The sequence below is a fragment of the Canis aureus genome, chromosome 8, assembly GCF_053574225.1.
Source record: "Canis aureus isolate CA01 chromosome 8, VMU_Caureus_v.1.0, whole genome shotgun sequence".
Taxonomy (NCBI): domain Eukaryota; kingdom Metazoa; phylum Chordata; class Mammalia; order Carnivora; family Canidae; genus Canis; species Canis aureus.
Window position 1 is genome coordinate 16,609,994 of NC_135618.1, and position 14,551 is coordinate 16,624,544.

Here is a 14,551-nt window from a genome sequence, read left to right on the forward strand (position 1 = left end):
ATCCTCACCTCTCTGCTCTACATACATCTGGCATGCCTGTTATTGAATATGCTTCCACAGAACTATAATTGTTGTTTAATATATAACAACATTATATATAGAATAACAATTTACATTTATTATGATGGCTTTGATCATTAAAGATAGATTAAAATGTAATCTCCAGGGTGGATCTTATTGTACTCAAATATTTTGAAGATGAGTAGTCCCGTTTAGTCTCCAGATAACACTTCTAGATTAGCATCTCAATCCCTGACCATTCACCCATAAGGATCTATTTGCTTAGGACAAAGGGATTGACCTGGCTGCCTCGCACCCTGGCTCTGCCCTTTCCTTTTCGGAATTGGTTGGGAACCCTGCCCTGCCTTTAGTCTCAGCTTTGCCTCCTCTGATTGGCGGTATTGAAGTCATGTTGCAGATGGGATAAACATTAGGTTTTGTGAAATTGTGGCAGGCATTAGTGTTGAAAGGTACAGAATGAAATTACTTAAAGTAGAAGCTCTTTTCCAAATGATTTCATGTCTAAGATTTAAATTATTCACTTGAGAAATTAATCAGTTTGCATTTTAGAAGTTACTGTGAGGTGTTTTTTTTTTTTTCTTTTCTTTTGCCTCTAATGGATAATTTGAGGGACTTGGCTTTTATATTGAGAAGATAAAACATGAGTTTGCAAAGTTAACATCTGATCTTATTGCCTGGTGGGATGCCTAGGAAAAGGATTCTCTGATAAGTCTTGGATCCTGAGGTGCTTGAGAGCAAGAGCTACATATATGCTATTCTCTTTGTCTATTATTTAATGCAGAATCTTGCATAACTGGATACTGTACACTTGCTTGTTAAATGATATAGAGGAGCTGATTTGAAAAGCGGAGGTCCTGACTACAGAGTTGACCCCTTTCTGGGCTAACCATCCCTCCTTACTTGGCCTTCTTTGTCTCAACTGCCTGCCAGCATCTGGCTATGAGCTGGGTGGTCATCCCTGTAAGACACAGGAATGGGTTCATAAAGCTGATAAGAGTGTATTTTATTGAGCCTATTCCTTTTTTTGGAATAAGGCCCACTGAGTCATGCCAGTCTTCTTAGCTTTTCCTCTTACATGGTAATTTCTGAATCTGAGCACGAAACTGGCCCCAGGGTGTCTATCTGTTGTTCTTAAGCCCATGAACAACTTCCACTCTTTTGCTTATCTATTTGTTTAATTTTTCTACCCATTTTCAACTCTTTAAGAAAGAATTACTCTTCCACTCTCTATTAGCAACCCATGCCTCCTTCCTTTTTCTTCACTTTAGTTACATTTTTTTTCTTTTTCTTTTTTTTAAAAGATTTTATTTATTTATTCATGAGAATACACAGAGAGGAGAGAGAGAGAGGCAGAGACACAGGCAGAGGGAGAAGCAGGCTCCATGCAGGGAGCCTGACGTGAGACTCAATACCGGGTCTCCAGGATTACACCCTGGGCTGAGGCGGCGCTAAACCGCTGAGCCACTGGGGCTGCCCTAGTTTTACATTTTCTAAGGAGAGATCTAGTCTTAAAATTGTCATAGCTATGGTTTGTTGAATGCCACTGTGTATCTGGATCTGTGCTTGGAACTTCATTACTAATTTGTAATAATGGCCATCACTGTACATTTACTATGTGCCAGGCACTGTGCTAAGTGGTTTATAGACACTGGTTCATTTAATCCTTATCACAACTTTATGAGGTGAATATTATTATTAAATCCATTTCATAGATGAGGAGACTGAGGAACAGTGAGGTTAAGTTGCCTATGGTTATCCAGCTAGTGAGGGGCAGGGCCTAGAGTCAGGCAGCCCAACCCCCTACCTTATACTTGTAACCACTACAATGTATAGTCTCCCCTTTAAATCTGCAGTCTTGCATATTCTTCATAACCATCCTGCAAGGTCATATTATTATTGTACACAACTAATAAGAGCCATTGATCTCTTGGCTGTCTGCTTCCCAAATCCTTGTCCTTTCCACTCTCCAAATTGCCTTTGAGAAAGATAGACTCCAAGTTGCCCATCATCACCTGCCCAGTTGTTCCTTTCTCAGGCACAGGGAGATAGGTAGAATTATTTATGCTACACATGATGCCTAAGCAAATCCAATGGTTTAGTCCATTGATTTACCAATGACTTTAACCTCAATATCGTTTCTTCAGATATTATATGGTAAACCAATATGTTCAAGAGATCAAGACAAAGCCCTGGGCTTGAAATAAGAGTAGGGTATCAGTGCCCTTCTTGTGTCTACCTTCCATAAATCATGGTTTCCTCAGCAACTCCATCAAATTTTGAAGGACACCGGAAAGCACAGCTGAAATATCATTGATCTCATTCTAAGTCAGGGACACATGGGAACCATCCCTAAGTTGAAAGTTATTTATCCCATTTCTATATTTATCAACCATAAAGTTATCTTAAGACATCAATGGTTTCAAAAAGTATTGTACTAATCTCAAAGGTGCATATTAAAGCCTGTGTTCGTATGATGACCATTAAAAGAAATTTACTGGTAAGATCAAATCAATAAGCACTCCTCTAGTGCCTCCTAGTCTTGGGAATACAAGACTATATTCAATATGACATGGTAGCTTCTACTCTAAGTTGTCATATTATTATTATTACTTTCTCAGACTGTTTTAAGCCTAGGCACTTTGGGCCACTTTAGGATTAAAGTTTAAAAAAAAAAAAAAAAGCTGTCTTGGATTTTTCTTCCCATAGGAACATCAACATCCAAGCCACGGATACATCACAGACTTTGGTCTCTCTATGATTGCACTAAGCAACTAGAATCAACCAGAGCTTACTTTCTTCCTACAGACAACCCAGAGAACATGGACCTCAGCTGCTAGTTACCTTTATATGAAACCAAAATTGATCATAGTTAACTCGTGATGAAACACAGTGTCATGAAGTCAAATTTAAGCTTTCTGGCTGCATCTATTATCTTTACCATTTTACTACCAGATTAATCTGAATTTTGACATTCAGATATAAGGATAGGTAAATCTGACTCTTCTGGAGTGAGGAAAGTGGCAAAGATGCCGCATACATCCTTTAGGTTATGGGTATACGGGGTGTGGCCAAGAATAGTATGTGTCTACCAAATATCACTCCTTTGTCTTTTAGGCATACACCGGGACTACATTTCCAACCCATCTTTGCAATTAGGGGGCATCATTTCACTGAGTTCTGGCCTAAAGATGTTGGCAGAAGTGATGTATACCATTTCTTGGCTGGCCCATACCCTTACACAGCCCTCTATGGTCTCTTTTTGTGTATTTTCTGGCTGAGTGGAGAGGACTCAGGATTTAGAGGAGGGCAGAGTCAGAGGGTGGAAAGAGTGTGGGTTTCTCAATCATTATATAAAGCAAACCTTCCTCCATCAACCTGCATCAACTGGACTGTGACAGTGAGAATCAAAATTTCATTGTGCAAAGCCACTGAGATTTGGGGAATGCTTGTTACAGGAGTTAGCCTACCCTGACTAATACAGAGGTACGGTGAATAGAACGTAAGAATTAGAATCAGACAATTATGGGTTCTATACACACTTTTCCACTTACCAGCTGTGTGACCTTGCACCAATTACTTAACCTCTCAGAGTTTCAACTTCATTTGTGGAATGGGAATATAATAACACTTACCTCATAGGATTGTGGGAGAACTCTATGAAAACATATGTGTATAGTGTCTGTTACATAGCAGGTGTAGCAAGATTACAAATTTACTCACAAAATCCAATTGTGCAAAGAAAATGTAATTTCTTTATTTCTCTATAACTGACTGAATTTTCTTCAAGATCCTTCAGCCCTGAGGTAGCAGGGAAACAAATGTGAACTTTAAATGAGCCAATTAACAATATGTCAGTCTCCTTTTGGTTTAAAACCATCTCTTTCAGGTAAATGCTCAGGCTTTCAGAATCCTTCCCCTCAAGGTGGCAGTTGGGGGAGTTTATTCTGTTGCCATGGCAATGAGGAGTGGTCCCAGGAAACTTGATGTAGGCTCTTGGGGGACTCTGTGAGTCCTCACTGGCCTGGCCGGATCTTATCCCTTCCCTGTATTGTTAGTGTTTGCCCAGTTGGCATCTACTGCTAGAAACTTGAGAGCTCTTTTCTCTCAGTTTGGTGATGGCTTGGTGGGCCTCTCTTTTGACCCAGCTGTTGCTATGTAGCCTTCTGAAGTCTGGCTATGACTTCCACATGCTTACTGGCCTGGACTGCCCGTGACTGCTGGGTCATTTTGCTCTACCTTGATGACCCCTCTGGTAAACTGACTATCCAGCAAGTCCATTACTTTCCAGTTCCTTCTCTAGAGCATCCAGGAACTTCTGAATACTTTCCGTCTAGGAAGGAGATTTCTGGAGACCAGCTTAGGCCTCTCTCAGCCTAATCATGTTTTTGCTGTGATATGGCTACTACATGCTGGGTGTGGGGGTAAGGGCAATACTCTGCAAGACAGTATTTCCACAGAGACTCAGACAAGGACGGGGCCCTTTGCTTTTGGTATTTGGGGCTGATGGACTCGAGGGTGACCCCCTGTGTTTCCTACTTTCTCCTCCCCTAGTGTATAGGTGGAACTTGTGATTGCTTATATCAAATAGAATATGGCAAAGGGATGCAATATCAGTCCTGTGATTACATTACATTATAGAAGACTCCATCTTGCTAGTAGATTCACTCTAGAGACTTTCTTTGCTGACTTGGTGAAGTAGCCTTGTTGGTAAAGCCCATGTGGGAACTGTGGATGTACTCTAGAAACTGTGGATAACCTCTAGGGTCTGTGGGGCCAGCAGACATCAGCCAATAAGAGAAACAAGGGCCTCAAGTTTTACAACCACAAGGCAGTGAAAACTGATGACAATCTGAGTTTGGAAGTGGGTTCTTTTCCACCGAGCTTGCAGATGAGAACACAGGCTGGTTGACATCATGGTTGGTGTCTTGCAAGACACTAAGGAGAGGACCTGTGAGATAATACAGGCATATTATTCTTGTTTTGCATCAATTAAGTCTCAAGAACTTTGGCTGGGAAGAATTGTTCACAGTATTTATGTCCCATCATTTCTCTCCTACATTTGTCTCCTTATGCTTCACACAGTCCACTGGGGGCTAGAAGGACAGATCTTAACTTACTTCTTCAGTTGAGTGGGAGGACCCTTCCTTCTGCCCCCACTTCGCACACATTATTGCTTCTTCCTGCCTGAAGTTCACTCTCTCTTCTTCCTTTGTGCTCAAGGTATAGAGTGGCCACTATGAAATATAAGTTAGAAGAAGAGGTAAAAGGTATAAAGAGCATATTATATTAAAAATACTGTCCTTGTGATATAGATCATATTATATTGTTTCCTTCCCTTTAATTGGTATGAACCCCATTTTTTCCCAGGTCTGGAAGTTATACAAACTATCTTTAATTTTCTCTTGAATTTTGCCCTATCCTAAACTTCTCCTGGCATGAGGAAGGTCATCTAAGCCAGGTGGCCTGCTTACTCAGATGTAAATATGACTTACTACAAATTCTCAGAGTGTCTGGTTTCCCATGGGAATACTTCTGTTGGAAAGATGATAAGGATAAGTAATTAACGAGTAGGGGTTCATGGAATACGATCACAGATTATGGGTGCTAGAAGGAGAAGTATAAGGTCCAAATACTCTCATTTTATACGAAAGGAAACTGAGGCCCAGGGAAGTAAAATGACTTGCAAAAATTGACCCTCTTTAGTTATTCCAAAGTTGGAACCAGAATCTGAACATTCCAACAAGCAGCCCATACACTAGCTATCTTAAAATATCATGTATAGACTGCAAATAAGTGTGTAGCAGAAAATTCTTTATGAAGCAAATTTTGCCAGAGTGGATTATTTTTTAAATCCACCTTCTTGAGACCTCTTCTTTTTGTGTGAATTAAGGTTTATCCTTTTCTGCTGGTAAAAGAAAATCTTCCCAGGAAAAGTCAAAGAATAGCTGCTTTTTGCTGACCCACCAAATGGTAATAACAGCTGTAGAAATATGTCCCATCACATCCCAGGGAGTAAGATATGGGGCATTTACAAACTTTGGGTTCCAGTTGGCGTTGTCTGGATCTGGGCAGTCTGCTGACCTTGGCCGGAGACAGAATTTTTTTAACTGTACTTTTATGTATAGTTTCTTCTGTCTCTATCTCTCTTTTTTTCCTCTTAAGAAGGGGAGCTAGTCTTTATATCATTTTTTCTTTTTAGTCTCGAGTTTCTGACAAAGCCGTGGAAATATGAATACAGCCTTTGTGAAATGAGTGAGAATCTTTTTTAAAAACAATTCTTTTATCACTTTTATTCATTTTGCAGAGATTCTTTTCACTTATAGAATTAGAAAATGGTCCGGGTCATAGAGAATGACCTTTTTAAAGCATGTTGTTATCTTATTCCTAATTCTCATGAGAGAGCTCCCTGCAGATGAGTTGCTCGAGACACTGTTAATGTTGCTTCATTTTATTCTTTCCCAATCCTGACAACAGCCAGTTTATGATGTCAAGCATGGTACCATCTTTCCATTTTGTGTGAGACAGGGTAGTGTGGTGGATGAGAACTCTGGTTATGGAGTCAGACAGACCTGAGGTCAGAGCTCTGTGATTTTGGGTGAGTTTGTCTTAGTTTCCTTATATGTAAACTGGGGAGAGTGATAGGGTTTAGCTCTTAGGGTGTTATGGACACCTAGCCCAGTGCTTGGCTACAACAGACAGGACACTTTGTTGGAATTACTGTGCATATTGGATTGTCCATATTCCTAGCTGGACTGAAAATTCCATTGAAGCAGTCACTAATGGCTGTCTCGTTCACTGTTAAAATCCCAACATCCAGCTTAGTGCCTACTACATAGTAGGTGCTTGGAATATATTTATGTGAATAAACAAATAGATAAATGAATGATCAAAAACTGGTAATTATTGTTAGTGTTACCTTGGACTTGGGCTGCGTACCAGCAGATCACATAGGCCAGCTGACTCTTCTCCAAAACATCTTGTCCCAAATACACATCCAGGCTTGCACATGCAGAGATGTGGGTATCAACTGCTTCTAGGCCTCCTACCTTGGATATATTTAATTCAAGTTTAACAATTGGATAGGCCTTCCTTCATGACCTGCTATTGATGGAAACCTATAGAAATTACTAGCAGCCAGGTGTTTAAAAAACAATATCTAAAGAAGAGCTGGAAAGGGCAAGTGTTAAAATAATCTGGTTAGAAAAGCAAAGTTTCTTATAACTTAGTTCCCAAAATTCAAAACCCAATATGAACCCCTCATGAGTTCAATAATTTCTAAGGAAACTGAGGCTTTTAATGTTCCTGTTCCATTATAGATAATTTCCTTCTCATAGGAGGCCTCTAACAGCAGTTGAGATGGAAATAAAAATAGTCTGAGGAGAGAGAGTGGGAGAAATAAAAAGGAACATAATATGGAAGTAAGAGAGATCCCTAGGAGATAGAGAGTTTTGTAAACAAGCTTTCTCTAGATAGTGATTACATTCATTTTTATGTCTCTGGAGCCTAGTGAAGAGCATGGGCAGGTTTGTGATCACACATTCTTGGGGGGAAGGGGACTGATAGGGTGGGGAGGTGGCGGAGGGGATAGGGCTGGAGTGCAAAAAGTTAGAGCAGAGGGCATCAAAACAGAACAGAAAGAGGGAGACGAGCACTTGGAAGGAAAAAAAGGGGGAAAGCCAAGAAGATGGAGTGAGAGGCCCTTCTACTTTCACTTGAACTCTTTTGATTTCTTTACTTAAGAAAAACAAGAAGGGAGAAGTATCAAGAGCAGAGAGTTCTAGAAGGAATTGAAGGCAGAGGTTGGAGATAAAGCTAAATTCCTTGTTCCTGTTTTTGCTCTGAGAAATGTTAGACCTCTAGTCTGATTCTCCACTGCCTCTTCCTATTTGTGTATGTCCTCATTTGTCTCTCCCAGTAGACCATAACCAACTTGAGGGCAGACAATGTTTTATTCCTCTTTGTGTTCACCACTGGACCGAGCTGGGCAGCTGGTTCATTTGATGTTTAATGAATTGAGTTGGCAAGAATAGTTGATGGGTATGTGAGTGGATGTATTTATACACAGAAACTATATTTCCCCTATGATAATTGGGCAACCAATTCTTTCTCTGCTCTCTGTTCCATTTGGAACAGAAAACTATAAATAAAAAGGGAAAATTTGTGGACTTCCACATATGATGCTATTGAAAATCACTAGAATAATTTAATCAAAATAGTATACAACATAAGTCAACTTTATTCTTGGGGATTGTTTAAAGGAAAGCATATCTCTGAATGAGACAGAAAGCACTCAGAAGCATGCACCAGTTATAATCTACTAGTTCTCATTTCAGATTAATTTATTCCATGTGTATAAGGTAACACAATTTCTTCCAGCTATAACGTCCTGTCAATTGCAACTCATTCAATGTCAGAAATAGGTGAAGTCATGACCAGGGATATGGCTGGAATATTTTATTATTTTATTTTATTTTATTTTATTTTATTTTATTTATTTTATTTTATTTATTTTATTTTATTTTTTAAAGATTTTATTTATTTATTCATGAGAGACACACAGAGAGAGGCAGAGACACAGGCAGAGGGAGAAACAGGCTCCATGTAGGGAGCCTGACGTGGGACTCAATCCCAGGTCTCCAGGATCATGCCCTAGGCTGAAGGCGGCACTAAACCTCTGAGCCACCGGAGCTGCCCTGGCTGGAATATTTTAAAAATGGAACATTCAGGAGATGAGCTGGAATGGAAGGATATGGAGGGGGAAAGAAAGTAAAGACAAGAGAAAGACAGAAAGGAGGAGCATAAAGATCATGCAGTGGAGAATAATAAAGCTACATTGTTCTTATCTTTGATATGTATAATTGATCAAGCCTATATTTCTGCATATTGAGGTGGGAAGTTGTGGTTTAAGATGAGTTGCAAGTTGGCCCTTGAGTAATGGAAAAAGTATATCATGTAATTCTATGTGAGATCAGGTTCTCAGCCTTTTCTGGGTCATAGATTCCCTTCTAATAATCTAATCAAAGCTAATGGGTCTTTTTCCCAGGAAAACACACAACCATCCAAAATTTTGCATGTAATTTTGAGAATACTGCAGCCTATCTATGGACTCTGGCAAGACACCTTCTGATAGATAAATTCTCGGGTTCTTGGTGTTCTTTACCTCTTACCCCAGATTTAAGTGTTCCGTTGCCATTTAACCTCAGAGCAGATTAGACACAAGTGCTCTCCATCTGTGGGTAGGGGTTATCTAGTATCTCTTCTGTATTTTTGGTGCAAACAGTTGGCCTTCCAGAAATGGGAACCGCTATTAATAACTAATGTTTGGCTGAGGCTATTTGAAAGTTTTCTCCAAAATGCTCTATGGGCAACATAAGTGAAGGAGACAAACCAAATACTAATGGTTTACATGATTCTGTCAAGGGATATGTGAGGATTAGTGGTAAAGGGAGGGGAAGAAGAGGCCATGTATCAGTGTGAGATGCCTCAGAGCCAGCGTGTGGCAATGTTACTATGTGATGTCACACATCTGTTTTCAAGCTGTGATATGCTTCAGACTAGAACAAATAGATCTAGCAAAAGGTCAGGAATAGCAAACAGAATTCATCTTCCTTGGCAGTTCCAATAGATTGTGTGGTAGTCAGTTATACCGGTACCCCACCTCTCCCCCCATCCTCTAGTAAATCGCTTCTCCTGGTATTCACATCATTGTGCAACCACCTTTCCTCAAGTTGAGGCCACTCCTCTGACTTGTTTTAACCAGTAAAATGTGGCAGAAGTGTGGTTGTACCAGTTTTGGCTGAAGCCTTAAGAAGACCTGGCAGTGTCTGGTCTTTGCTCTTGGGAAGCCTAAGCTGCCATTTAAGAAATCTGTTTGCCCTGCCACAGAGACCATGTGGAGAGGCCATGTGGAGAGAGGAGGTACCCTAAGACTCCATGAAGGAGAACTAGGAAACCCAGCCAACAACTGAGGCTTGAACCATATGAACTTAGGCAAGTCATTCCAGCTACCCTCAGCCCTTTGAAACATCCTAGCTGAAGCATCAGACACATAAGTGAAGAAGTCTCTTTGAATGTTCTTGCCCCAGAAGAAGATATGAGAGGTAGAGATTAGCCATTTCTGTAACAATAGCTTGTTTGAATCAATTAAGTTTTGGAGTAAGTTTTCTTTTTTAAACAGTTAATAGACTACAAAACCAATAAATTTTACCCAGAAGTAGGGCATTGTTATAATAAAAGCATAAACCTATTGCATTGATTTTGGGATTGGGCTGTGAGTAAAATACTGACAAATCTTGAGAGGGATGTTGACACAACGCTAATAACCATAAGAAAATTGTATTGGATGCTGGAGAAAAGGTGACCTGAAGTATGTAATGGCCGTAAGTGGCCCTGAAATAACATGGAAGATAGAAAATATGTATCTAATGAACTTGTGGATTTTCCTGAGATGATTATCAGGCAGAATGTTGGAAGGACAAAATTATTGCTTTTTGTGGTGCCTCCTAAGGTACAGATGGAGAGAGATAAATTAGAGAAGGAACTATTTTGTTTTCCAGCAGAATCATGAGGGAGCATTCCCAGCCCAGGATCTGCTGAGCTGGAAAATAAAACAGTTTCTCATTCCCAACCTCTCCAGCCTATAAAAAAATTCTTAAAATAAATTAGAATCTGGAAGCAGAGATTAACTCCATGACAGTGCCAGTAAATCATGACCTTGAGGTCAAAATTGGATCAAAGATGTGGTTATAAGACCCTTTGTGAAAACCTCAGAAAGATTTAGCTTTGTGTCTTGTAGATCTTCTGAGCTGGACAATAGGGTTTTAAGAATTATAAGGCCCTGTTTCCTATACTATCTCAGCTTGACAAAGAGTTTGTAAGAGTCTTCATGGCATTTTTCCCACAGCACCTTGACTTTCAGCCCAAGGCGGAGAGGAACTTGTTTTGGAGAGATTTATGAGTGTGGGTTGTTTTTAATAAATTATAATTTGATATAGGAAGCCTACAAAAACTTAAAATAATCATACCAGCAGGGACTAAAAAGCACAAACATAGTTAAAAATTAAAAGTAGTCTTGAGGCCTTAACTTCCAATGGTCAGAAAGCACATTAAGAAAGTTATTCTGCAGCAAACATAAAGCATTTCTAATGGAGAAGAAATAATGACTTGGCCGAACTAAGAGCCATGGAAGTACTTCAGGGGGCAGAACTGAGCCCTATGCCAGGGACATTGGAGGATTTCAGAATTGCTATGGACCAGTAACTTCCATGTGCCTCCCACACCCCTCCCCCATTTACGAATGGGAGTGTCTGTTGTGGTTATCCTGTCCCCTTTTCACTGCCATATGCTGGGTGTGTGGGGATTAGGAAACTTACCTTTATTTTACTTTACTTGAACTTGAGGAATCATCCCTGAGTATCTGTGCAAAGGGAACCACACCTCTGCAGCCATACCTGATTTAAATCATGAAATTTCAGACTTTAAGCTGATGCTGGTGCCATGATAGGATGAGACTTTTAGAAATCTAGGGAGAGAGGGAATATAACCTGCATGTGAGAAGAACACGAACTTCTATGGTAGCTCTCAAAAGTTGACTGTCAATAATTCCTCCCCTGGCAGTATAGACAAGCTGCTCTTCACATTAAGAGGTAGAGATCATTTCTCTTTCTCATTCTCTTGAATGTGGGCTGATGTTGTGACTGATTTTGACCAGTAGAATGTGGTGGAAATGATGTTTTGGAATGGGCAGTTTCCACTCATGGAACCTATCTGCCATGCTATGATAAGCCCAAGTAATACAGAGAAGTTAGGTAGAGAAGAACTGAGGTTCTTCAACTAATGGCCCCATCTGAGATAATAAAATGGTTATTATTTTAAGCCATTGAGTTTTAGAGTGATTTGTTATGCAGCAATAGATAAGTGAAACAGGTTGTAGTGGTTTCTTGGAATACTGTGTTGAGAGGATTTTTAGCCACATCCAGGCTTGGTAGGAAATATGTTGTGACTGATTGCTAGTCTCTCCTAGGGACAGGAAAGGAGACTGGAATCCTGTGTAAAATGGGACTGGAATTACCAAATCACAACTTACGCTTTCTCAGTAGAGCTCAGAAAGAGCCACTGGCAGCTTTTTGTGAGAAAGTTATGATTTAGAATAAAAGTAATTAAAAATCTTAGGTTTTTTTTTTTATTAGCTCTGAGTTTTTCTGTGTTTTGAAGTTTGAATTTATCAGTTTCTGAAGAACTTTAACTCAGGAGAACTGACAGTAACTCAGTGAAGGGGTCAGGCCAAGTGAAACCTTATCTAGGATTTAGCTATCTCTGTTTACTCCTCTCTCTCCCTCCAAACTCAGGGTTTTGAATAGCTGTGAAGGGTCCCTGGGACTGTTAGCAACCCTGCATGTTGGTCTGTGTTTTCCTGAAAATGTCTAAGCTCAAGCCCAGTATAGTATACAGGTGCTGAACATGCATGTGAAAACTTCACTTGCTCACTCATTCATTTTAATTTATCTATAGTTATCTGATGTGATGTGATGTGATGTGATGTCATATATAGGTTTGTCTATGCCAAACATCTCTCCAGAGACTAGAGAGAGAGAAATAAAAAAGTTATAAATTCTAAGCAAATCATGGTCCTTATCTTCAAGAGGCTCATGTTCAGGTGTCCAGAAATCAATCCAGACATTATCACAGGATAAAAACAATCCAGCAAAAGAGGTGAACATTATAATAGTAACTACTATTTATTGTACATTTACCATGTGCCGAGTATCTCACATAATCTTCAATATTTTTTAACTTTAATGATTTTTTATAATAGCCTTATTGAGATATATTTCAGATATCATTAAATCTATCTCTTTAAAATATATAATGCAGTGCTTTTGGGATACTCATAGAAGAGTGCAAACTGCCACCACTATCTAATTCCAGAACATTTGATCACCCCAAACAGAAATACCTACCCATCAGCAGGCACTTTCTATTCCCCTCGTCTCCCTATCCCTTGGTGATTATTAATCTTTCTGTCTCCATGGATTTGCTTATTTGGAACTTTTCATATAATTGTAATAATTCAATATGTGACCTTTTGGGTCTGGCTTATTTCACTTACAGAGTTTTCAGGTTTCATCCATGTTGTAGCATGTATCATCTATTTCTTTTTACGTAAATAATATTACATTGTATGGATATGTCATATTTTGTTTCTTCATCGATTGACAGACATATGAATTGCTCCCAATTTTTGACTGTTATGAATAATGCTACTATGAACATTGGTGTACAACTTTGTGTGGACATATATTTTTTATATTCCTAGGTATTTGCATAAGAGTGCAATTGCTGGGTCATATGGCAACTCTCTGTTTAACTTTGTGAGAAACTGACAAATTATTATTGTCCATATATTTATTTTTTAGCCACTCTAGTGGGTGTAAAGTGGTATTTCATTGTGGTTTTAATTTGCATTTCCCTCACAAATAATGATGTTGAGCATCTTTTCGTGTGCTTGTTGGTCATCTGTATATTTTCTTTGGAGAAGTATCTATTCAAATATCTTGCCTATTTTTAAATTGGGTTATGGTCTTTCATTGTTGAGTTTTAAGTTTTTTTATATATTCTGGATACAGATTCCTTTATCAGAAGTATGATTGACAAATATTTTCTCCTATTCTGTGGTAGTATTTTCAGTTTGATAGTGTCCTTTGAAGCCTCTAATTCTTTATTTTTTTTAAAAAAGATTTTATTTATTTATTCATGAGAGACACAGAGAAAGAGGGCAAGACATAGGCAGAGGGAGAAGCAGGCTCCCTGTAGGGAGCCCAATGTGGGACTCAATCCCAGAATTTTGGGATCATGCCCTGAGCCAAAGGTGAATGCTCAGCCACTTAGCCACCCAGGCATCCCTGATTCTTTAATTTTGGTGAAGTACATCTTATTTATTATTTCATCTCCTGTGTTTTTGATATCACATCAAAAACTTTTCCAATCCAAGCTCATGAAGATTTACTCCTGTATTTTCTTCTAAGAGTTTTATAGTTTAGCTCTTATATTTAGGTCTAGGATCCACTTTGAGTTAATTTTTATATATGATGTGAGGTAGGGGTTCAATATTATTTTTTTGCATATGGATATTCAGTTGTCTCAGCCTTATATGTTGAAAGATTATTCTTTCCTGTCAAATTGTCTTGGCATCCTCATAGAAAATCAATAGACTACAAAAATTGTAAGGGTTTATTTCTGGACTCTCAGTTCCATTGACCTATATGTCTATTTTTATGCCAGTTATTTAATCTTTATAACAGTTACATGAGGAAGGTACTACTAAGGCTCAGGGACTTTGGGCATTTGGTTGAAGATCATGCAATTAATATACAGTGAAGCTAAGACTGGAAACTTGGATTCTCTGATACCAAAGTCCAGGCTAAAAAGTTAATACTTTGCTCTCTCAGAAGGGATGACTGTCGTATGTATTTATACAGGCAGGGAATACCAGGGTGCAGGACATTTGGATTCAGGGTGGATACAACCTGTA

At 39.1% G+C, this 14,551-nt stretch overlaps 3 long non-coding RNA genes across 3 annotated transcripts in view; 2 read left to right on the forward strand and 1 right to left on the reverse strand.

The window, feature by feature from the left end:
• LOC144318391 (uncharacterized) overlaps positions 1–14,551 on the forward strand; it is a 103,874-nt gene that overhangs the window by 25,231 nt on the left and 64,092 nt on the right. The gene's annotated exons all lie outside the window — the stretch shown is intronic.
• LOC144318389 (uncharacterized) overlaps positions 1–14,551 on the forward strand; it is a 32,410-nt gene that overhangs the window by 809 nt on the left and 17,050 nt on the right. The window lies entirely within an intron of this gene.
• Positions 3,824–7,068, reverse strand: LOC144318390 (uncharacterized). The gene is made up of 3 exons (XR_013384265.1): positions 6,938–7,068; positions 5,139–5,255; positions 3,824–4,969 (listed from the first exon to the last, which is right to left on the reverse strand). It is a non-coding gene; the product is annotated as an uncharacterized LOC144318390 (long non-coding RNA).